The sequence below is a fragment of the Pinus tabuliformis genome, chromosome 3_1, assembly GCF_031772625.1.
Source record: "Pinus tabuliformis cultivar Carrire ecotype Pingquan chromosome 3_1, CPIR1, whole genome shotgun sequence".
NCBI lineage: Eukaryota > Viridiplantae > Streptophyta > Pinopsida > Pinales > Pinaceae > Pinus > Pinus tabuliformis.
This window is the reverse complement of record NC_142301.1, coordinates 499,526,378-499,551,625: the sequence shown is the minus strand read 5'-3', so window position 1 is coordinate 499,551,625 and position 25,248 is coordinate 499,526,378.

Genomic DNA, 25,248 nt, shown 5'->3' with positions numbered 1-25,248 from the left:
CGGGGTTCGCAGGACTAGCTTACTGCCACTTTGGAGCGAAGTCAGCCTCCAAATTATGAAATACATCACCTGCGAAGGTCGGTTTAGCATTGTGTATGGGTACCATTTTCGGCTACTCACAGAATTAAGGCATCAGATGGACCTACCTGCAGAGAACAAATTAAGTATTCCCTACTTTCTACTGCAGTCTATGACTGAATGTGCCACCAAGTTGAGAGAAGGCACACCAGACCAGGTAGCTCATCACGGGCTCATTAAGCTCCTCGTGGAGGATGCACTCCACACATACAAAGTCCCTCTCTCATGGGAAGCCTTCCGAAATTTGACTAAGGATGGCGATATAAAAATGTTGACTGAAGAGCTTGGTTCCTCCAGCAGCGAGGAGAAGGAGTCAGTACCCGCAGGGAAGAAAGAAAAAGGCCAGAGACCCACGGCCAAAGCACCGAAGACAGAGCCAAAGGAGAAACAAGAGAAAAAGGGTGCCAAAGAGAAGGATGACACACCCATATTAACGCCCAGAGAGAAAAGATTACAAAGTAGGGTGGACAGGACTGAGCCAGTCCACGTCAGTAAGGGCACCTTGACAGCAGCCTCGACCAAGTCAAAAAGCAAAACACACTCAGCAAAACAAACTAAAACGGTGCCACCTGTTCCTACAGGAAAACAAAAACCGGCTTCTACAGGAAGCCAGAAATCAGCTGAAAAAGGGCCTTCTACAGGAAGCCCTGAGAAAAGAAAACCCAAGGAAAAGAAAGCCGACGTTCTTGCAAGGAAGGCAGCAGCCGTGCTGGCCGCCCTCAGTACACCTCTTAAGCCAAAGGAAAAGATAAAGAGGGAGGCCCCTCTATATTTTAAAGCTAGGAGAAGTGTGAGAATAAAAACGGGCAAGCCACAGCCTCCATCCAGCAGCCCAATCACTATAGAGGATGCCCCTAATTCGCCCAGGGAGAGGTCCCCCTCAAAGATATCAGTCACCTATGAGAGGGGAAGCCCGAAAACAACTACTTGGAAAGAGAGGTTGGACCAGTTGGCCTCAAAAGCCCGGCTACAGGATGCTGAGGCTGCTCTACAGGAAACCTTAGCCCGGCTTAAGGAGACAGAGAGAATGGAAGGAGAAGCACCCTCATCACCACCGAGGAAGGACGAAGTAGAGCCACCAAGAGAAGAAGACAAAAAGCATATTCTGGAGCCTAGCCCTCAGCCAAGTCTGAGCTCATATTATAACTTCTTAGAAGCTGGCAAAATTATACCACAGAAATTCACTGTGCCACTGTTCTTTGCATTGGAGGAAGAGCGAGTATGAACCCACACGTGGATGAAAATAGCCAAATCAAAAGGTGTGGCAGACATAGGCCCCTTGGAGGAACAACTCAAGGAGGCAAGAAAGGAATTAGCTATGGCTAAACACGTGGCAAATTTCCAGCAGGTGTTCCTACAGGAAGAAAACGAAAAACTTAGACTGCAGCTACAGGAGCTGAGGAGAGGAACAGGCACGTCCTCAGTGGACATCACAGCAGAACAGCAAGGCAGAAAAGAACTGCAAATCGGTCTTGGGGAGCCAACCACGCATCTACAGGAAACAGAACTGCAAGCACAAATTGAGGTGCAAGCTCTCAAACAACAGCTGCAGCAGAAAGAGGCACAATTGGCCTGCATGGCCAGTTGGGCCATGGATGCTATACAATGCAGACAGCCGGCCAAATCCTATGGCCTGTACCTGAGAGACCAGTGGCTGCAATTTCAAATCAATACCTTGGCGCAAAGGGGTATCTCTCAGCTCCAAGACCCGCAGCAGTTCACTGAATTATGTAATACTAGTTCATCAAAGAATAAGGCCAAACTATCGGAGTTCTACCTCCATAATTTGGCCCTTCCTAATGTGACTTCATGGGATCCCAACACGGTCTTAGGGGATATGCAGTTAATGGCATTTGCCTCATGGTTGAACCATGAAGACAAAAGAGCAGCAAAAGCCAAAGCGGTCATGAATCGAGAGTTGAATGAGCCATTACTCATTAGAGCAGAACCAGGGGATCCAACTGCATTAATATCAGCACACCAACACTTATCCACCGACCCTCAAGCTTCATTGAAATATATGGATCAGCAGGCCCAGGCCATAGCGCATTTCGAGGATATGGAGAGACTGTTAGGGGACAACTGTGTTCAAGCTTGCACCCGCCGGTGGAACACATTGGCCCACAGTCTAAAAATCAGAGAATATCATACTCCAACTTGAATGAGGGAAGCTCTAGTACGGGTGCCCCTCTATAAGAAATCTATGCAGAACCTCCAGGCCAGCTGGATTGGCCTCAAGCTAAGCCCACCTCTGCTGTTAGGATTGATGGAAGGCAGCACAGAGAAAGATCAGCGTGAACAGTGGGAAGAGGTGGAAAGAAAGGTTGGGTTGCATGTCAGTAAGGAGGACACTACTGCAGAAGCTTGGGATGTGAGGGTGGCAGTAAAGGCAATGAAGGACGAGGAGCTGGATTAGTTGCTCAAGGATGAGCAATCATTTTAGCTGGGGGTGATGATGAGCCCCAAATTTGGTAACATTTTGGGCTCATTTGGCCTAACTACCCTTGCTCAACCCTTCATTTTTCATAACTTATGCATCATTTTTTAGTATATTCATGTCATTTGTACGAATGAGGGCAGTCACTATTCCTAGGTGGCTAACACATGTTTATTTCAGGTTTTTTGACATTTAATAGAGCAAAACCACGCAGATGGGCTAGGAGACGGCCAAGATGGGATTGAGGTTTTGTAGGAAGGTTGTCCACAGCATTGAATGGCCTTCCTCGTGATCTCCACCCCCAACTCCGAGCTCCAACAGCCACCACCACCGAGCTAGAAGGCAGCCAAACAGATTTTGAGGAAGCAGCAGATTACTCTTAGTTTGGTCAGCCAAACCCCACTAATTTAGGAGGCCAGCTTGGCCCTCGTAATGTATAAATGATGAGGTTGTAGCCTTCGAGGGGGACTTTTGAAACCTTGTTGCATATTCTGAACTACGAGTTGATAGCTCTGTTTTGCTCTTTGTAAGCCATTTTTGGCATGTTATTTGACTTATGACTATTATCTTCTAATGAAAAGCAGGCAGATTTGAGTTCAGCTCTGAGTTCTTAGAGGAGCCATAGCTCTCGGGGTTGGGCCCAACCTGAGAGCAATAGGCCTCCTTCCTTTGTATTGTTACCTTTCTTTCAGCATTGCATTTCTTTTCCTTTACATGCATTTGGAAACACAGTTTGCTGAGTTGAATTTCTTGGTGTGGTTAAGTAGGTTAGTTTTATGAACAAAGTTGCTTTCAGTAGTTTAGATTAGAGTAAGGAGATTGGAGTTAATCAGAGTTCCAAAAAGGGTTGACTGCACACTCACTTCCACCTCTGTTTAGGGACTGGAATTGCAGACCGTGCCACCCACCAAAAACATTGTTTTACATGTTCATGCAAGCTTTGATGCAATGTTCTCGTTTGTAGCAGCGTCCATGCGTTCAGATCCTGTGGAATGAATCTTTGCTTCAGTACCATGCATGATTTTCCTTACAAAATCACGTTGTTGTTCTTTGGTTTTATAAAAACGGTTAAAATAGGTTGATGAAATTTCGGTTATGTGCAAGACATGGATGATTTGTTTCATTTACACTGTGCAGTACTACTCCCTCACTCCCTTATCCTTCTAAGCCGTGCCTAGGCCATCCACTCATCTCTCAGATTAGACCACTTGCCTCCTAACTCTTCTATCACCCACGTGATTCTACCTTTTCGACCTTCCATTTCCTCTACCCTCCTCTAGACCAACCAGCTTTGCACACCCCCTCTTCATCTCATCTCTCTGTCCATAAGCCATCACAAGCTCCCCTCCTACCTCCCTATCCATCCATATAGCCTCTTCCACTCATCCATCACCCAAAAATCCTATTGCAGAACATCCTGTAAGAATTACTGAACTTCCTGTAGAAATCCTGAACATCCTGTAAAACCCCTGCAGACTTCCTGTAGAAGCTTGTAAACACGGTTGCCAGGCATCTAAACTTTGTGAACTTCTCTGAAATGATGTTAGGGATTCCTTAGACCCTCTCTGAGCCTTCCTGACCTTTTCCAAGCATTTCCCTCCTTGATTTATCCCTGCACAGTCAAGACCCAGTTAGAAGCACACACATAATAATTCCAACAACTTGAACAAAAATACAAAAATATGTTTTCTTTAGATCAAAGTAGTCTAGACACATGCATCTCACCTTCCTAGAAGTAATGGCATCTCTTTCAGTAGTTTGCATTCCCACCTTTGCATCAGTAGGACGAGCTGGTAGAATTAGGGTTTGCTAGGGTTTTCATTTCTTGTTGGCTTTCAATTCCTTCCTACAGTAGGTTAATCTCCTTTGAGATAGCTTTCGTTCATCGGTTAAAAAGCTTCTTCTGAGAACTCATAGAAGTTGGCTTTAGCCCTAGCGGACTTGTGCCAGCTGACCAAGTGACAGCTGCGACAAGAGCTAGTACTTGTGCATACAGCACCGTCGCTTCCAAGTTTGTTACGAACTACCGGGTTGATAAAATTAGAGAAGGAAGCTCCAGGAGTTGTAGCATTATTGCTACAATACTAGAGCCCACCACTCGCTACGCGGTATCCGACCAATTGAATACCCCCTTCCTCGTCAAATTTGTAAGGGGTGCAGCACTCTGTGAGAAACGTTTGACGAACTTCTGGTAGTAAGTACAAATGCCAATGAATCCTCGAAGTTCCGTCACGTTTCGAGGCTCCAGCCATTCCCTGATGGCCCTGATCTTCTCCTCATGGACTCTCACTCCGTCCACCCCTATGATGTGTCCCAGATACAACATCTCTGTCAACCCAAACTCACACTTGGAGATTTTGGCATAGAACTGCTGCTCCTGTAAGATATGCAATACTGTCCCAATGTGTTATAGATGCTCCTCCCAAGTCCTGCTGTAAATGAGAATATCATTGAAGAATACCAACACAAACTTCCTCAAGTGACTACGAAAGATGTGATTCATGCAGGACTGAAGTGTAGCTGGGGCGTTGGTTAGCCCAAAAGGCATCACCAAGAACTCAAAGTGCCCATAGTGACACCTGAAGGCAGTCTTAGGAATGTCCTGCTCCCTCACGCGAATTTGATGGTACCCTAATCTCAAATCAATCTTTGAGAAGAAACGTGCCCCTCTCAACTCGTCCATCAACTCATCAATCCTGGGTATGGGGTACCTGTTCTTCAGGGTCTTCTTGTTCAGGGCCCTGTAGTCAATGTACATCCCCAGTGTACCGTCCTTCTTCTTCACCAACACCACAGAAGAAGCAAAAGGACTTGTGCTCAATCGGATGTGCCCAAGAGCCAGCAACTCCTGGATAGCCCGCTCAATCTCATCCCGATAGGCCTTGGGGTGCCTATGGGGGGTGGTAATCACAGCCTGTATGCCCTGCTCAAGCTCAATGGTGTGCTCAAATCCCTGATCCGGTGGTTGTCCTGGTAGAATCTCCCCGAACACTATGGCATACCGATCAAGGATAGACTGTATCTCTAGATGTACCGTCTACCCTGTAGTCCCTACCTCTGATGCACGCAGCTCCACTGCCCACTCTATGTCTCCCTTCCGGAAGACTGCCTCCATCCGATGAGTCGAAACAGTCTAAGGCGTATATGTGTGTTGTCCCCGTATCTCCTCATGCCTCCCTGTCTTCTCATCATCCCACTCCATCTCTAGGGTCTTCCAATCCGTCGTGACCTTCCCTAGAGTGATAAGCCACTGAACACCCAGTGTCATGTTGGTGTCCAGAATATCGACCACGAAAAAGTGGTCAGTCAATGTGTAGGTGCCCATCGTCACTGAAAGCTCTGGAACATAACGAGCACACGTCATGGTCTGATCTCCTGGGACCAAGACTGAAAATCCATCGAAGCTCTTTGTTTGTATACCTCTCCGCTCAACCATCTGTGCATCGATGAAGTTGTGGGTTGCCCCACTGTCAACCAAAACTGATACTCGTTGGCCACGTATTGTCCCTCGTACGCGTAGCATTAGATACTTGCGAACTCCTCGCAACGCTGCAAGGGCCCCTCCGGTGGGTGCAAAAGATGCACCACCTGTTGCTGGCGATGGAGGTGGCAAAGATCCCTGTATGACATGGCTATCTCCTGCCTCCACATCATCCTATTCATCCTCTTCTCCACTGCTCTCGAAGAAGACCTCAATAAAATGTGCTTTGCCAGCAGCACATCTATGTCTTGGTGCCCACAGCCCCTGACATGTGAAGCACAACCGCTTCTTCTTCAGCTCCCTCCTAACATCGTCATCAATCTGCATTCGTCTTGGATTCCCCTTTGGAGGTGGAATCCTCACATCCTTCCCCTTAGACTGGAAAGTCTGTCTCTGAGGGTAAGGTGTCCGGGTCTTGAGTAAGACATCCTGTAAGTCCTGGGTCCTGTTGATAGCATCCTGGAGTGTGGCTGGTCTAATGGATCGGACTAGACCCCGAAGTGGCTCTGCTAACCCTTCAACATACATATAGACCCTCCGTGCCATGGATAGGTCTGGCACCATCACGGAGACCCTCAAGAAATCTGCAATGTAGGTCTCTGGTCTCCCTGTCTGTTTGAGCTTTGTCAACTCAACAAAATGCTGCTCTGGATCCCTCTGATCAAATCGCTCCATCAATTTCCTGGTAAACTCAGCATATGTCGTCACTATGGAGTGCCAGAGTGTAACCATCCCATGAAACCACCAATCCTGGGCCTCACCATCCAAGTGCAATGTTTCCACCTTGATGACCTCTGTCTCCGACATCTGGTTAAGCTGAAAATAAATGTCCAGCTTCTCCACCCAAGACTTTTCCGAATTGTTTGATGAACCATCAAATGTAGGCAAGTGGAATCTACTCGATGCACGGTGGGTGTCACCATCATGGTAATCCCGGTACCCTCTGTGATGGTTGCGGGGTCTACTATCCCACTAGAGCTGAACAAAATCTTTGAATGAGAGGGATTCCCTGAACTCCTGCCCATAGGCCTGGTACTCTGCAAAATAATCACCCATATGTCCAGGCTTTGCCTCCTCCTGAGCTACAGCCCCCGTGTCTGCTCCTAAGAAAGTGAGCATGGTAGAGCGTGTAGGGGCATGTGAGGCCACCTGCTGTGCAGTATCACGCTGCTCTTGAAAGTGGTGGGATGCACCCAATGCCTCACCAACCTGGAAAACCTGTGGGCTCTCATGCTGTCTGGCCTCTACTATCGTGAATCTCTGCCCCATCACCTCAATCTAACTCGATAGATCCTGCACTGATTTGAGGAGCATATCCGCAAATCTCTTCCCGTCATCATCTGCCATCGGAGCCTCCTTCTCTGCATCCACCACCGGAACACAGGCTCCCTCTCCGTAAGTGTTCTCTAACCTACGCCCAGTGTCTCTGTACCTCCGACCTTTATAACAGATATAGGGTTTTTCCCCCGGTGTCATAGATCACTAGCTCCATAGGCTGAGCCAGATCTATGCTCTGATACCACTGTAATATCACTTATCAGGAATATACCTCAAACACAAGCAAACTCCAACCAGAGATGGACTGGGACGGCATTTACCAGATATGTCACCTCTAAAAAGAGGACGAGATCTGGAGGCTACCTGGCCCTTTCCAGACTCTATCTAAGAGTATAAGAGAAACACACAAGTGGTATAATAGCCGAGAATGCTCAAGAGATACAAATAACAATGATGAAACGTATAACAATAAAACCATAAGCAGATACTCAAGAAATGCAGAGAGAATGCTAAGCCATTTTATTATGTTGAGTAATAGAATGAGTACAGGAGGTGATCAGGAAGATGGCACCTCGACTTGCACAAGACAAGTGAAGAAATACACTCAGAATAGCAAAGGAATGCCCCCTCTCTACTCTGCATCCCAGCTGCTGGAGAACTGTTGTGTTGCTGTTGCTGCTAGAAATCAAATGAAGATTTGGGGTTGCTCCCCTCCTCAGAAAAGGCTGAAACTCTGGAATCAGACTCTACTCAAGAAACCCAGAAAAACCCAGAAAGCTTTTCTGAAATGGCCGACCTACGCAGTCCCTCAATTGCTCTGCACTGCCACTGAATGAAACCTTCCAGAAATATGCCTAAAACCTCTGCCAAACCTCTCCAATATGCAAGGGTTGATCCTCTGCTTTATCTCTCAGCACAAATCCTACTACAAACCCACAACTCAGAGCTCCTGCCAGAAAGAACTATGTCCCCCTCTCAGTGCTACGCAGTCCTACAAAACAATAATGAAACTGATGTTGAAATGCTGATGAAACTACTGCTGAAATGCCAATAGAAATACCTTGCCCGAGCAGGCACTTGAAGTCCCCCAGGACTAAGGGTGAGATCTCTGAACTGAGACACTCAATGCACTAAACAGTGTTGCAGACTAGCTAAACAACTAGCGTGCTCCAAGTTGAAATGACTATCACAAATGCTCATAACCGAATGATCAAAATGAGGGAGCTCCTCTCTCTTTTATAGCCTTTACCTCTGTCAATCTCAAGGCTCACCTCCTCCTGCGTGATTCCCCTTTTGCCACGTGTTTCTTCCCTCCATGTGTCTGTGTGGGCTCCATTTCTGCGTCCCCCTTTGGCCCCCTTGGCTCCCCTTTAAGTCACAACGTTGTGCTACAAGGAAGTGACTTTTTATTCTAAAAGTGAGTTATGTCCCCCTTCCTCACTTTTTTGTTTACAAATAACTATAGAAGGCAAAAATTGAACGAAATCGAATATTGGATAATTAGGAATATTCGATTTTGTTCAATTTTTGCCTTCTATAGTTATTTGTAAATAAAAAAGTGAAGAAGCGGGACATAACTCACTTTTAGAATAAAGAGTCACTTCCTAGTAGCACAACGTTGTGACTTAAAGGAAGTGACTTTTTATTCTAAAAGTGAGTTATGTCCCCCTTCCTCACTTTTTTATTTACAAATAACTATAGAAGGCAAAAATTGAACAAAATTGAATATCCAATTAGACATGGCTAATTAAGAATATTACAATGTCACACGGCTGCCCTCCTCTTCCCCAAACGGCTTCCCTTTAGGGAGATCGTCCTCATTTTTGGCCCTCATTTGTCTCCTAAACCCTAGCGTCAAGCCTTTCTGGGCTTTCCTCCTCCAACGTTGCATATTTGCAGCCTCCTCTAGCCTCGTTGACCCCCAATCTACCTTTCTAGCCTCCTTATCCCCCAACATTGGCCTTCATTGGCTTAGCGTTGGCTTTTCTTGGCTATTTTCTACCCTAGTTTGTCGTGAACCCTAGATCTAAAGTTTTGGACTGACCTCTAGACCCTAATTTATCTCTGTTTTATTACAACAATTGAATTAGTAATAATTTAACCCTAAAATCACATGCTACATGGTCAAAATTGTTTAGATTTGCAAAATTTTCAGTTTTATGAATTTTGGCCACTTTGGCACTTTAAAACTAGCCTAGACCTAGCTTTTAAGCTTCCTAGAATTTACTGCATAACCGAAAAATTCAGATCTGGAAATTTCTAAAGCAAACTCTTAATGAAGGTCAAAAATTTGAATTTTCAGTTTCTGGCAAAATTTTACTATTTTTGGGCATTTTGGGCATTTTCTTTAGTATTGCTAGCTTGCTGATCTATCATTTGTTTCCTACTGTAATAAACATATCAGTTCTGAAATTCGCTGAGTCATACTCTTTAAAAGCCATAAAAAATTATTTTTTCAAGTTTCGGTGCATTTTTGGGTAGATTGGTCATTTATTCTTGGCATCATTAGCTTGGTTATCTGTGGTTATTTACTTTTGTAATTAATATTTCAGATCTAAAAATTTACCGAAGAATACATCTTAAGATGGCTAACAAATCTGATTTTTTCAGTTCATCAAGTTTCTTGGCAATTGGGCATATTTTGGAAAGCATAGGCATTGTTGGATTGGCATTTACTCACTGTTGTCATAACTTGTTTACTGCTATCATAAATTGTTTACCTCTATCCAATGTTTTAAAAACAGGGACTCGTGACCGGATCAATCCACCTAATGAACCAGGTTTCGAACCGGCACTGGTCAGGTCTAAACGAACCGGTTTAAAAAAAATAAATTAAATAATTATTTTTTAATGAAAAAAACTATTTTTTTTAAATTTAAAACCATGATTCCAAGCCAATAGAGACAAAATATGCAAATATTTCTCATTTATATACCATGTAAAGGTGAATATATCAAAAGGGCATAGAGTGCAATACATATCATCGACAAAATACATAAGCAATCAGACTCTAAATGGCCTCTAGAGTGCTAAAACAAAGCCTACAAACTATGGGGCCACTGGCCTACTACAAGTCTGCATATATGATAATATTGGTCAACATTATCACTTGAAACTTCTCATGAGTCATCATGATCAAACTCAAATGGTTGAGTCTCGACTCCCAAACTTTGCAACTGCTTGAGTCACAAACTTCTCTATTGGTTCAGTGACTTGAGTCTCAAACATTTGAAGGTATTCTGACCTAATATGCCCTATTGAGTCATTTGGTGCTACAAACTATGGGGCCACTAGTCTACTACAAGTCTACATATATGATAATAGTGATCAGCGTTATCACTTGAAACTTCTAAAGAGTCATCATGATTAAACTCAAATGGTTGAGTCTCGACTCCCAAACTTTGCAACTACTTGAGTCACAAACTTCTCTATTGGTTCAGTGACTTGAGTCTCAAACATTTGAAGGTATTCTGACCTAATATGCCCTATTGAGTCATTTGGTGCTTCACATGGCTTTACATGGCCAACCATCCCAACCAAGTGTTGCTTGAACTTGTTAATACCCCCTCCAATAGTTTTTGGCAATATTTACAGATCATTTTGTCATCAATCATATCACAATGAGCCCATGCAGTACCCTTGGCTTTTGGAGGCATGACGAATACTACTTTAGCTTAAACTCTCTATTGTTCCACTACTCCAGCAAAAACTCAACACTCTCCAAGCTCCCAATCAAACTCACAAAAACTCCAAATGAGATGTGTGAGGCAAATTAGGGGGTTCAGCTCCTTTTAAAGGCTCAGAGAGGGTGTTTTTGGAGGGAAAGAACCCTTATTTTCCCTCCAAAACACCCTACAAACTTGGAAAACTGCGTTGTGTGGGTCCTTCGCGGCCTTAACAGCTAACCGACCTGTTTGACCACAAACCGACTAGTAACATCCTAAGTTGGCCGGTTAGGACTGGTTTTTCCCTTTTTTGGGCGAAATGAAGGGTCAAATTGGGTTTTTCTGCCGGTTTGACCCGGTGGGCTAGCTAACTGGTTGGTTTGACCAGTTACCGATTCAAACCGGTCAGTTTTTAGAACACTGTTTCTATCATAATAGTCACTTGTTGCTCATAAAAAGATCATAAGAACATAAAAGTGCCTAAGTATCTTCATAACCTATGTTTAGTTACTTGTTACTAGCATTTATATTGTGAAAGTGGCCCATATTGTTTCTCTTTTGTGAGTTTATATGTTATAGGAATTTATGTTTTACATCTAACAAGATCCTTCACTATAAGCACTTAAATCATAAGTCAACCCTGGTGATAAATCTTTTGGGAATATTGGCATCTTATGAATCTAGCTTCATATCTTTTGGGCATTGAGTAATAAGATCACATCTTTGATAACTATGATTGGCATCTTGATTGATAAGTGTATAAGTTGGTTTAATTGGTTAAAAATCTTGTGGAAGTTTCTTAAAGATTGCACTTGTATCTTTTAGCATCTATCTTGCTTAAGATTGTATCTTAATATTGTTAACTACTCTTGCTTTAAGACAAATTCACAAAAGGTACTCAAGTAACATAAAAAATCTTAACCCAAGATAATCTCACTCTTAAATCTCTTGCACAAGCATACTAAGTCTAGATTGGATTAATAATTTACCTCCTAGCATAAGCTAGGTTGACAAAAATCTAGGACAACCCTCCTCACCTAGCTTGAGCAGCAGCAACTCTTCGGTGGTTAACAGAGTGATGTTACAGTCATTAGAGCCACAGTTTCTGTAGCACCAAAGGCATCGGGTGATAGGAGCCTAGCAGAAAGTATCATTAATCAGGCCTTAATCTGCTTCTTGTTGGCCTCAGTCCCACAACCTACCTTGAGTCTGGCTTCAAAATAGTTACGGGAAGGTTACACTTAGACCAAGCATATAATTAAAATCAACCAAGATAACTACATCTCACATAATTCGTAGGACTTGCACATCATATAGGTTAGTCAATCATCTCAAGCAACGGGTGTCCATCCAGTCATTTGGTTCCAATTTACTATAAGCAAGAATTTGTGACTCCATTAAGGCACTGGTCTCATACTTCAAAATCTAATATAACTAATAATCTTGCTTAAATTCAACCAAGTGGCTAGGCCACTCATCCGTGTCTCCCAAACAAGTTGATTTCCAACTTGTTTTCCTTCACCTCATTCCATAGGGACTACCCCCCATGGCCTGTTGTTGGGAGACGACTAGAACGGAGTGGGCGGGGATCAAAGTGACAACCCCCGTCCTAAGCGTTGTCACGGTGCCTGTATAATCTGGGTGACAATAGGACCCTATAGAGCTAACCTCCCAAAGTAACAATGACACTACAGGGCCTATACTCATAAACAACATGATTTTTAAACATATATACATGTCCTTAAAAAATATCACAAAATTCAAGCCGAGAAACATCACACAATACCTCATGTTTAAAGGGCTCAATAACGTAGGGTAGGAAACATTGTTGATTGACCCCAATTGATGGCATATGGGTGGGGGTGTGGTGTTTTCATCAACTTCAACCTCTTGATGACCTCGATTAAGATTAGGTTCTAGTTGGCTATCGTTGTCAACAATAAAATTGTAGCAGATTTCCTTTCACCTACATTTGTGAATGGAAGAGGAACTCCTTCGTTGAGCTCCTCTGATTAATTGGTTTGATATTTTTTATAGTGATGGTAACAGTAGATTCTACATCAATGATGCATTTTCCCTTATGTTAGCTTTAAATCAAAGTCTAGAAAGAGTCCATCTCATAAGCTTTTAGCATGGCCTGTAGTGACTACTTCGAGCAACATTCCTTCGCGCTTTGCCAAGAGATTTTTTGGAATTCACATCACTTTCTAGTGTACTGCTTCAATTTCTCAATATCCTTCTTTTTCTATAACTTGCACTAGTTAAACTGAGGTTAAATATCTATGCATTATCCTTTTTTTTAAGAGTTAGGGCCAATTTTACCATGCTTATGTTTTGGCAAATTTGTAGATCCAACCTCAAGCCAACTAATCCATACTACCTTGCTCTATCCTTTTCTTTGTGAGTTAGGGCTATTTTTTACCATGCTTTTGCTATGGTGGATTTACCGAGCCAAACTCCCACTTGTTATTCTTCTTAAATTTTTGCTCAATTTTGACATGTCAATAACCAACTCCCATTGATGAGGATGCGAAAGAACACCATTTGTGTTTGTATGTACTTGCATAGGCTACTATAGTACTTCAAAATCAAGTGCCACTCAAAGCCTCCAATACCCAACTTGGAGTGCAAGGTATGGAAGATATTGGTGTACTCAAGAGTTCCAACTTTGAGAGCAAGGTATCAAAGATATTGATGTACAAAATAGCTAGGCACTATCTAGTCACTTTCCTAGTTCCTAGTTGTACATCTCATGTACTAGTCAACAAAATTTCCAACAAGGTAGAATTCTTCATTGAGGACAACAACAAAACCCACCAATTCTATCCTAAATGTTGTTGACTCATCTCTAGCATGCCTCTCCTAATAACTTCCCCTAAGTCTCAAATTTTGCAAGGAATCTTAGGCACGTGTATTCAAAAGAACCCAGAAAGCGTTTTGGGAAATTCCACCCAGAGACAGTTTTATTAAAATAATTAATTAGTTTTAATGGGACCCTAAGTATAAACTAGGAAAATAAAATAATTAATGGGTATTAATCTATTTGTGGGTGTAACTTCTAGAAGAAGACGAGGATCAAACAGAAATGATCTTAGCCATTGATTGGCTTCTAATCTGGGTTGTTGAATGTCAACGAGAAGATTATTTAAGGAGGCTTGAGGGTCATTTGGAAGACACACAGAGAGTTCAAAAGTTCGTTTTTCTGAAGTAGAGCAACCGCCAGCTGAATTACAATATTGAGCTATTCCAGAGCGGGGCAGAGAGAGTTTTGGCTAGAGGATTTTCTCCGGAGCCAAGAATACTCAACAAAGAGGCAAAAAGACACACAGAGGCAGTGCAGAGGGCAGAGAGGGTGATGCAAAGCCAAGCAGGGCCCACGCAAGCCCCACACTGAGCAACACGGTAGCTTCCAGCGCAGAGGTCCAAATTTGCTAAAGGCACTGGCGTTTCTGAGCCCGGACGGCTGAAAAAAGGCTCCTGAAGGCAAATTGATTCTCAGTTGGGCTGATGCAGTGACATAGAGGCTGACGTAGGAATTGGTCATTGAATTGTCAACAAGAAATTTACAAAAAGAGGCTTGAGCGTCAGCTGGAGAACACATTGGGTTGATCAAGAATTCGATTTTCGTGGGGCAAATTTGAGTTGGGAGCTGTCGGAGTGTTTATCCGGGGTTTCATCCCTTTCTAGCCTACTGTCGAGATTATTCTCTATTGGGTGAGCCGGTTTTGGCACTTAGGTTTTAATTTGAAACTGCTTAATAATACAAACCCTCAAATAGCTACACTAGTCACATTGGGTTTTTCTGGGGACATTAATCCAAAAACAACAGTGTCACTTGTGTGCTTGTGTACATGTTTTGTTTCCTTCAATTGATGATCTGTAATATGTTGAGCATGTACTTGTATTTATTTTTCAGTATTTACATGGTAAATAACTTGTTAATTAATCAGAACAAGTAAGCAGAAATGAATCAGAAAGTACATGAAGGGTTTCTAATGAGTTAGACTTAGAAATTCCAACACTACATAACAATAAAAACCCTTAGATCTTTTGCACTGGTTTCCCCGCATTGGGTTTTTCTGGGGACATTTGTCCAAAAAACACTGTCACTTGTGTGTATCTTTCTCTATTGTTTTGTTCTTGTTTTGGGCAAATTAATTAATTAAGTGAAGGTTGTAGTTGTATTAGCTTCGATATTTGTTGTAGGAAGCAGTAAATAATTTGTTTCAATAATTAACAAATAAGAGAAGTTTAATCAGTTGCTAGAGTAGTAGATTCGAGTGAGATTCTCGAATTTTCACATAGTATCAAAGCTAGTGCAGGTGAAGCAAGAAGAACAGTACCAGAGAACCCAAAAATCTGAACAGAAAAGGGAGGTCGAAAAAGTTGCAGCAGGCATTAGTTCGAATAACCAGAGGGGTTTGCGCAGTCCTAGCAGGAGGGCTGAATTTCGAGGCAATGTCTCTCTCAATGACTCAACAGAGAGAATGGATTCCAGATCGAGATCTTGTCGTGACAGAGGGGGCAGCGCTGAAGCCTCAGCATTAGGAAGAGCTTGTGGGACGCAGTTTTTCTGCAGGTTGTTTTGTTGGGCAGAAAGACGTCAGAAAAGAAGAAGTCCTAGCAGGAGGGCTGAATTTCGAGGCAATGTCTCTCTCAATGACTCAACAGAGAGAATGGATTCCAGATCGAGATCTTGTCGTGACAGAGGGGGCAGCGCTGAAGCCTCAGCATTAGGAAGAGCTTGTGGGACGCAGTTTTTCTGCAGGTTGTTTTGTTGGGCAGAAAGACGTCAGAAAAGAAGAGAAACAATGTGAGGGAATTTTTGCTCAGAAGACTTCCCACCAAGAAGTTTGTTTTCTTATTGGCTGAGCAGCAACAATAAGAAGCAGAGAGGAGTTGTTCGACAGATTTTCGTGGCAGAGATGGCAACGAGTGGCTTGAGAGATCAAGACAGGTTGGATGGGGCATCCAACTACGTCATCTGGAAGGTTAGAATGTCATTCCTTTTAGATGAGCATGCTCTCAAGACATATGTCAACAGCATGGTCGTTGTGCCTGCAGACGCAGATCCGTTGAAGAAATACAAGGCCGAGATGGCAAAGGAAAAAAGAATGATCCTCGACGGAGTGAACAATCATGTTGTCTGTCACATAGCTAGCAAAGGGATTGCTAAGGAGATGGGGATGTGTTGTCTACACTATATCAGGGATCTTCCGAGCAACAAAAGATGTACCTTGAGCAGAAATTAAGATCTGCTCAGATGCAGAAGGGGGAGCATGTTGATCCATTCCTCATGAAGCTTCAGGAGACCCAAGATGAGTTATCAGTTGTGGGGTCTACGCCTCAAGATTCCGAGTTGGTTAGACTGGCCCTCAATTCTGTCTCAGATGAGTGGCAAGTCTTTGTCGAGAGTATCCTGGGCAGGGCGACTTTGCTGAATTGGGATGAGATGTGAGCAGCTCTCAAGCAAGAGGAGCTGAGGATAGACTTGGTCAAGTGTAAGCATAACGGAAGCAGCAATAGTGGGTCAAAGCCCAACGAGGAGAAGGATAATGCAGCTCTTGCATTGAAGGGACAACAGGAGCAGTGGAGACGTAAGAAGTACGTCTCGAAGATAAAGTGCTTCAGGTGTGGTGAGATGAGTCACTATGCTATCCAGTGTCCTCTCAGGAAGAAGGACAAAGATGAGAAGCACGATCCGAAGGCTACGCTCGAGAAGATCGAGGAGGAGGATTTCGCCATGACAGCCGAGATACCTCCAGGAGGGAGGTGGTCTGATTTGGAGTTGTAGTTCGAAAGAGATACAGATGGCCAGGATCCTTGAGGATCCCACCTCTCAAATCAATTCCTTGTTACAGGAGCCCAGATCAAAAGTAGCAGGATGGACTAGTTTCGGATGGTGCCGAGGAGTGTCGGATGGTGTCGAGGAGTGTCGAAGAGACAGTTGCAGTGGCTAGGAGCGCCAAAGAATGAGCAGCGCAAAGCAGAGTTGGCAACAGTGCATATGGCACAGAGAAGAGGTTAGCAGCAATGTAGATGGCACAAAGCAGAGGTCAACAACAGCACAGAAGATTCAAAGGGTCAATGCAAAGACTAGCAGCAGTCAAGCTCCATCATTCATATGGTATCATACTGAACATATTTAGTTCAGTAATTTGGGATATTTTTCCGTCGCTAATGGAGTAGCAGCAACAATTTGCAGTGCAGTGGCAATGCCAACAGCAGCACGAATGTAGAAATTTAGAGGGGGTTGCAGTAGGGATGCAATGTCGACAGTGGCAAGGTCAACAGCAATACAGATGCAGCGTTTGCGCAATGGTTGGCGCACATCATGTCAAACATCGACAGCGCAAAGGGAGATGTTACAAAACAGAGTGATGCTTCAGCAAGTTGCATTGCTAGAGCACATTCCTCGCAAGCAGGGAGTGTTGATTCTTGGTAGCATCGGTTGTGCTATAAGTCTCAAATTTTGCAAGGATGCTTAGGCACATGTATTTCAAAGAACCCAGAAAGCATTTTGGGAAATTCCACTCGGAAACAATTTTATTAAAATAATTAATTATTTTTAATGGGAGCCTAAGTTTAAACTTAGGAAACTAAAATAATTAATGGGTATTAATCTAACTATGGGTGTAACTTCTAGAAGAAGACGAGGATCAAGCAGAAATGATCTTAGCCATTGATTAGCTTCTAATTTGGGTCGTTGAATGTCTACGAGAAGATTATTTAAGAAGGCTTGAGGGTCATTTGGAAGACACACAAAGAGTTCAGAAGTTAGATTTTCTGAAGCAGAGCAACCGCCAGGAGAATTTCGATGGTGATTTGTCGCAGAGGGGCAAAGAGAGTTTTGGCTGGAGGATCTTCTCCAGACCAAAGAATACTCAACAATGAGGCAAAAAGACACACAGAGGAGGCAGTGCAAATGGCAGAGAGGATGACGTGGAGCCAGGAAGCGCTCACGCAGGCCGCACGCAAAGCAGTGCAGCATCTTTCAGCGCAAATCTCCAAATTTGTGGAATGCGCTGACATTTCTGAGCTGCGAGGGATGAAAAAAAGACTTTTTAAGGCAGATCAATTCTCAGTTGGGCTGACGCAGGGCCCACATAGGGGCAACACAAAAGTAGTCAGGGAACTCACAGTTCAGCAGCTGGATCAGTCGGTATCAATAGTGTTGAGTGAGGTAAACTTACTCGTCTTTCTTGCCAAGTGATTTTCTCTATGACTGGATTGTTGGGAGGGCATCCAGAGTTGTATTCAGAATACTTCTACATAATAATAAAACCCTCAAACCTGCTACACCAGCTTTCCCACATTAGGTTTTCCCGAGGACATTTGTCCAAAAAAACTGTGTCACTTGTGTGTATCTCTCTATTGTTTTATTCTTGTTTTGGGAAAATTAATTAATTAAGTGAAGGTTGCAGTGGTATTAGTTTCGATATTTGCTCTAGGAAGCAGTAAATATTGTGTTTCAGTAATTAAAAAATAAGAGAAGTTTAATCAGTTGTTGGAATAGTAGATTCGGGTGGGTTTCTCAAATTTTCACAGTTTTCACTATTGGGAAAATTTTGAACAAAGTAGAACTCTCCAACAAATTTAACTATTTCTCTAGAGCATCTACATCCATCTAGCCTTCAAGTTAAAAACTGTCAATGTTAAATGGTATCTTGAAGGACGTCACAACTCCTAAATGGTTGCTTGATAAAGGTGTCTCTACTACAATTGGCAATCTTCAAAAGATCTGGGTGAAATTATCCATCATCTTATTCCTCTACTACACAACGACTCCCTTAAGCAATAACACAATGAGATCCCTTGCTCTATCATCTTTCTTTTCTTCCGTCGTGGGAGGCGAGATAGATTGGTCTTCCCTAAAAGCTCAATATATTAGAGACCTGACTCTCCATACTATATCCTCAGTAGGGATAGCGCCTTCTCCTTTGTACTTGCCTCATTTCCATCCTAAACGAAAGAGGGCAGAGCAACCTCACCTTCCAGTCGGGTTTTATCCCAAAAGGGTTTCCAAGAGAGTATATTGGTGTTCATTGTAATTTGTGAGTAACTGTAATTACTTCCTCTCTATTTTCCACATATTATTTATTTCCTACATAAACAACAAAACAATAATAATAAATTCATAGCATAGATTTCGATTTATTTAACATATCTGTTGGGACGAACTGTCAAGTAGAAATTCACGACAATTTACAAATCATATTAGTATAAGAACATATTTCTTTAGGTATTTTATGGGAAGTTGCAGGGGATCGGATCAATTTATGCAAAAAGTCATAAAACCCTAGTCATGGCCAATGAATCGATTTATGATAACCCTATAGATCTGGCACATGTGAGGTTCACACAGCTAGAAGTGCAAGACACAGATATAAAATTAACGTGAGCCTCCTCGTGGCAACCCTAACCAATAGGCTCGAGCTATTTGGAGAAGATGGATGTTCCAACTCAGAGGCTAGATCGCAAGGGAAATCTAGGGATTAGGAAGGAGAGGATTCCAGAAACTCGAAAAAGAGAAGTTGAGTTCGACTGCAGTGAACAATTCACAGTCTCTTTTCAAGATGGAAGACATGGTGGATATCAAGTTGTATTAAGCTACGACAAATGCTTTGAAATTAAATCATTGGTTGTAGCAATTAGAGATTTCTTTTAGTGTTCAACATATAAAGGAGGAATGGAAAATTTCATTTGTTTATTTGAAGTTAAAGTGCCCTGTCCTAACCTAGTGGAAAAGCCACACGGAAACCCTTAGTTTGGAGTGGGATCCTCTAGTAACTAAGTGAGAGAATTTTATAACTCTCAGAAAGTCCCAATTCTACCTTATCCAGTACATAGAGGGCTAGTGGATCAAGTGGCATTACTTCAAGTAGAGATAGGGGCAACGTGTATAGGAGTACACCAGAGAATTGAGTAAAATGGAAATAATGTTGGGTATCTCTTCCAAGAACCCAGATATACTCCTCAAGTATCTGGGGGATCTACATAACCATCTGCAAAATCAAGTGATGATGATCAAATCCAAAACGTTGGACAAGGCTTGTGTACAAGCACAATATTAGAAAAATATAGGCGAAAATAAATGGGTGTCAAGTGTTTCAACGCAGAAGGAACACCAGGAAGGTTCCAAGAAGGGGAAGAAGAAGTGCAAAGGGGAGGAGGATAAGAAGATGGCACATCGGTACAAATATCACGGCAGTCGCTACAACATTGACAGTCACATAGAGAAGTGTCAAAAATCGCATCCAAAGCTCAATCCAAAGAACAATAAAAAGGATGTGAAGAAGAAAAATCTCATAGCCACAAATTTGAGCAGTTTGATGGAAAGCAAATTGGACTTGGCTGAGAAAATTATCTGCACACCAATGTGAAAGGGGGTGAATCTTGGTAACCTTTAGCAACAAGTAGAGAAGGAGATGACCAAACTCTTCCATAAGAAGATATAGGTCAACAAGACAAATTGATGTTCTGTTCAACTCAGGATCGCAAGTGAATCTCATAGCAATTGATCTGATCAACAAACTTGGACTGGAGGTTCATGACTATCCTAGTTCATATCCATTGGGAGGGGTCAACAAAGAAGCAAAGAAAAAGGTAACCAAACAATGTAAAATTAAATTTACTACCACTATTTATTTTAATGAAGTAGAACTAGAAGTAGTTCCACTTGATGTATGTGGAGTTGTGTTCGAGGGTCCATATATTTACATGTGAGATGCAATATACATTAGGAGAGCCAACTAGTACCACCTCATCAAGGATGGAAAGTCCTTCATAATCAACACGCATGAGTGCAAGTCAAAAATTTCACTAGTAAGTGCCAACCAAGATAAGAAATTGATCAGTTCTAGGAAGAAGTATGCTTTACTAATCTTAAGAGAATCAATTTGTAAAAGAGTCAATGAGAGCAAAGGCATCCCTAGAGGGTTTCACTATGGAACAAAGATAGTTGTTGAAAATGTAACTCGTATCGGTATTCATAATTGTTGTCTAGCTCATGACATGATGTAATTCATTTTTATTTGTAAAAAGAAGAAAATAAAAATTTATTGTAAAGATCAAAGAATATTATTTTAAAGCATGGGTTTCATGCTCAATTTATTATGTTTCTAAGTCAAAGCACCATTGTCTGCTTCTAGGGTCTGTGTCTTGAGTCATTGTCATAGTCATCATGTAAGAGACCCTTCTTGGGCCCCCTTAATGTTAGAAAATTAGAAAGGCAAAAAGATTTTCTTATTCTTGATAATTACTTGTTATATGATTCTTTATATCTTCTTTGTTTTAGTTCATCAAGCAATTACCAAAGCAGTGGCGCATAAAACGATAAACACTAGATGGAGGCACTATGCCAGGGCAAAACCCCTCTCGAGGGGAAAACCCAGTCACAAAATTCATCCTTTCAATAGTATTCTTTTAGACTCTTCACCCTAGACAAAGACCAAACCTTCCCTCCACAAAAAGTCAGCCTCCCAGAATTTCGACCCCTTTCCAGCAACTTCAACTAGGCAGAAGCTTCCGATCTTAAAAAGTACAATGACTCCCTTTCTAGCGACTTCAACTAGGCAACAGCTTCTAACTCTTAAAAAGTACAATGACTCCCTTTCCAGCAACTTCGACTAGGCAGCAGCTTCCGACTCTTAAAAAGTAAAATGACTCTATTGACTCCGAATAAATCCTAGAAGTCCTCAATGGGGACTTTGACCTAAAACATGGTGACCCAAGCATGAAACCCATGCTTTAATAAGTCACAATAATAATAATAATAATTTTCTTTATTCTTTTGACAAGTACATTACAAGATGACTCAAATACCTTAATGAAGACCGAACCTAATTACATTTTCCAACACTTATGTCAAAGAAGAAAATTGTTTTTATGTCAAAAATGTAAAATAAGTCTCCTCCACCAAGGCGGCTCCATCTCCAACAAGTCAGCCTCGTTAAGAAATTCGACCACACCAAAAGACTATATATAAGCAGTGAAATCGATCTATTGTGGTATCCATCCAAGAAGAATTTGATCTGCAAGCTGAAGTGGCAAAGAAGTGTGAGAAAGCTAGGGAAGGAAGGTCTTATCATTCTAATAAAGTAGGAATCCAAGCGTAGAAGAGAGGAACCGAAAATCTGCCTATTTTCTATCACACGTGCAAAGTAGTCTAAAGTTGCAGTGTGAGTTGCAGGGCCGAAGGTGCAAGCCAAAACTGCAGCAATAGGAAGAAGGTTGAGACCTTGTTTTGGAGGAGAATTACTTTGACTTGTGTTGACTTTGCATGGTTAAAGCCTTGTTGACTTGGACATCTTTATCCTAATTAAGAAAGAGTAGTTGGTGTTGATTTCTGGTAGCATCGGATGTGCTCTAAGCCTCAAAATTTGCAGGGAGGCTGGGACACATGTATTCTAGAATACCCATAAATTGTTTTGGGAAATTCCACCCGGAGACGGTTTTATTAAAATAATTAATTATTTTTAATGGATGCCTAAGTCTAAACTTAGGAAATTAAAATAATGAAGGGTATTAATTAAACTGAGGGTGAAACTTCTAGAAGATGAGGATCAAGTCAAAATGATCTGAGCCATTACTTAGAATCTAATCTGGGTCGTTGACTGATCAACAAGAGGATTATAAGGATTTTGATGAGAATTTGGAAAATACACCAGGCAAATACACAGTGGCCCAAGAAGATCGATTTTCTCACTGGCTGAAGTTCAGCAAGAGGAAATCAAATCAGAGGGTGAGTTTCAGGTGAGAGGGAGAGGGTATCAGCAATAGTCGAGAATGCAGGAAACAAAAGGAAGAGGCAGCGCAAAGGAAGATGTTACAGAGTCAGGATGATGCTTCAGCAAGTTGCATTACTAGAGAACATTCATCGCTAAGAGAGAGTGTTGATTTCTGGTAGCATTGGATGTGCTCTAAGCCTCAAAATTTGCAAGGAGGCTAGGACACATGTATTCCAGAATACCCAAAATCGTTTTGGGAAATTCCTCTTGGAGACAGTTTTATTAAAATAATTAATTATTTTTAATGGATGCCCAAGTCTAAACTTAGGAAACTAAAATAATTAAAGGGTATTAATTAAACTGGGGGGTGAAACTTCTAGAAGAAGACGAGGATCAAGCCAAAATGATTTTAGCCATTGATTAGAATCTAATATGGGCCGTTGATTAATCAACGAGAGGATTACAAGAAGGACTTCGATGGGCATTTTGAAAATACACCCGGTAGATACTTAGTGACCCAAGTAGATCAATTTTCTCACTGGCTGAAGTTCGGCAAGAGGAAATCAAATCAAAGGGTGAGTTCCAGGTAAGAGGGCGAGGGTATCAGCGATAATCAAGAGTGCAGGAAACGGCAAGAAGACGTTGTGCAAAAGAGGGATGCAGATCACCCACGCAAAGGCAGTGACGCAAGGACAACGTAGTCACTGCACAGATGCTGACGCAGTGTGGCCAGCGTGAGGGCAATATGTCCTCTCAGATGTCGAAAATTCACTGGAGTGGCGAAATTGTTTGTAAAATTTCTCTCAATGATTCTTCTTCTATTCTGCTATCCGTAGATTGTACATGAGATTTTGCCGAAGAATAATAAAAGAAACCCTCATTTGCTGCATTGGTTTTCCCATATTGGGTTTTTTCGGGGACAATTGTTTTGGACAATTGTGTTAATGTGTTATTATTGTGCTAGTATTTTCCTTACATTTATTTTCAGCGGAAATTAATTTGTGAAGACTACAGTGTATGTATTTCGATATTTTCCATAGACAACTGCAAATAATTTGTTTCAGTAAATTAACAAATAGAAGAAATATTATCAGTTGTTGCAGTAGGATTTAGAATTTTCAGATTTTCACATGATATCGGAGCAGAGGTAAAGAAAGAGAGCAGATCGAAAGAGCCTAGTGTTGAAGAGAAGAAGGGAGATCAAAGTGTTGCGTAAGCAACAAATCGAATCCCCAGAGGGATTGTGCAGTCCAAGCCAGGAGGGCATGATTCTCGAGGAAATCTCTCTCTATGTGAGTTGACAGAGAGAGGTAAGATTTCCAGTTCATGATTTGTCAGAGGCAAAGGCAGCAACGCAGCAACAGATCCAGCACAGAGCAGTCTTCAGGCGGGGCGCAGTTTTATGCAACAGTTGCTGGGGGAGAAAATCGTCAGGAGAAGGAGAATAGCACGGAACAATATGGATAGTCAAGATGTATTATCTTCCAAATTGGAAGAAAAATTTGCGTGTTTGTCAAGTTCAACATCAGCATATGTTTGGTACATTGATAGTGGGGCTTCAGCGCACATGACTGGAGTACGAGAATACTTCTCTAGCTACCAAGAAGAGCAAATGGACTTCCAGATCACTATGGGAAACAAAACAAAGTGTACTCCAATAGGGAGAGGCACCATAGCATTTCAGACAGAGGCAGGAACCAGCATAAGAGCCACTAATGCATGTGTCGGAGTTAGGAATGAATCTGATTTCAGTGTCCCAATTATAGGACAAGGGGTATGATGTATGCTTCATTGGAAGGAAAGTGTATGTCAAACATCCGAGCTAGAAGAAGAAGAGACAAATTGGAGCTCGAAGCAATAGATTGTATAGATTGCAACTTGAATCTCCAATGGCACTGATAGGCAGTAATCATATTGGGGAAAAGGAACTGAATGAACTATGGCACAGGCGAATGGGACACTTACACCATGGAGCATTGAGAATGCTCAGGGAGGCTGTTACAGGGGCTCCAATTCTTAGTACTGAGCATGATGATGTATGCAGAGGATGTGTACTAGGGAAATACGCTAAGGTAGCTTTTCCCAGAAGTGATAACAGAGCAAGAGGCGTGTTGGGATTAATACAATCAAATATTTGTGGCCCGATGTTTGCGAAAGCTCTTATCGGTGGCGGGTACTCTATCACCTTTGTTGATGATAACTCTAGAAAAACCTGGATCTATTTCTTAAAGACCAAGGATGAGGTCTTTGATCAGTTTAGAGTGTTTAGGGCTCTCGTACAAAACATGACAGGGAAAAAGACAAAGGTATTACCCTCAGATAATGGTGGAGAAGATACCAATGTTTTAAAACTCTGACTCTGACTCGAAAACGGCCGACGGTCGACACCGACTATGACTCAGTATCGACTTGCCTGGTTTGATTTCAATGACTTGGTCATTGTAAAAATTACATTAAATATTTCTTTTTTTATAAAAAACATAATTTTAAAGATTTTCATTCATGTTTCCAAACACAGCTTTAGAATATAGAGAGAAGACAACATATGATCAAAGTAAGCTCATGAATATATCCATTATA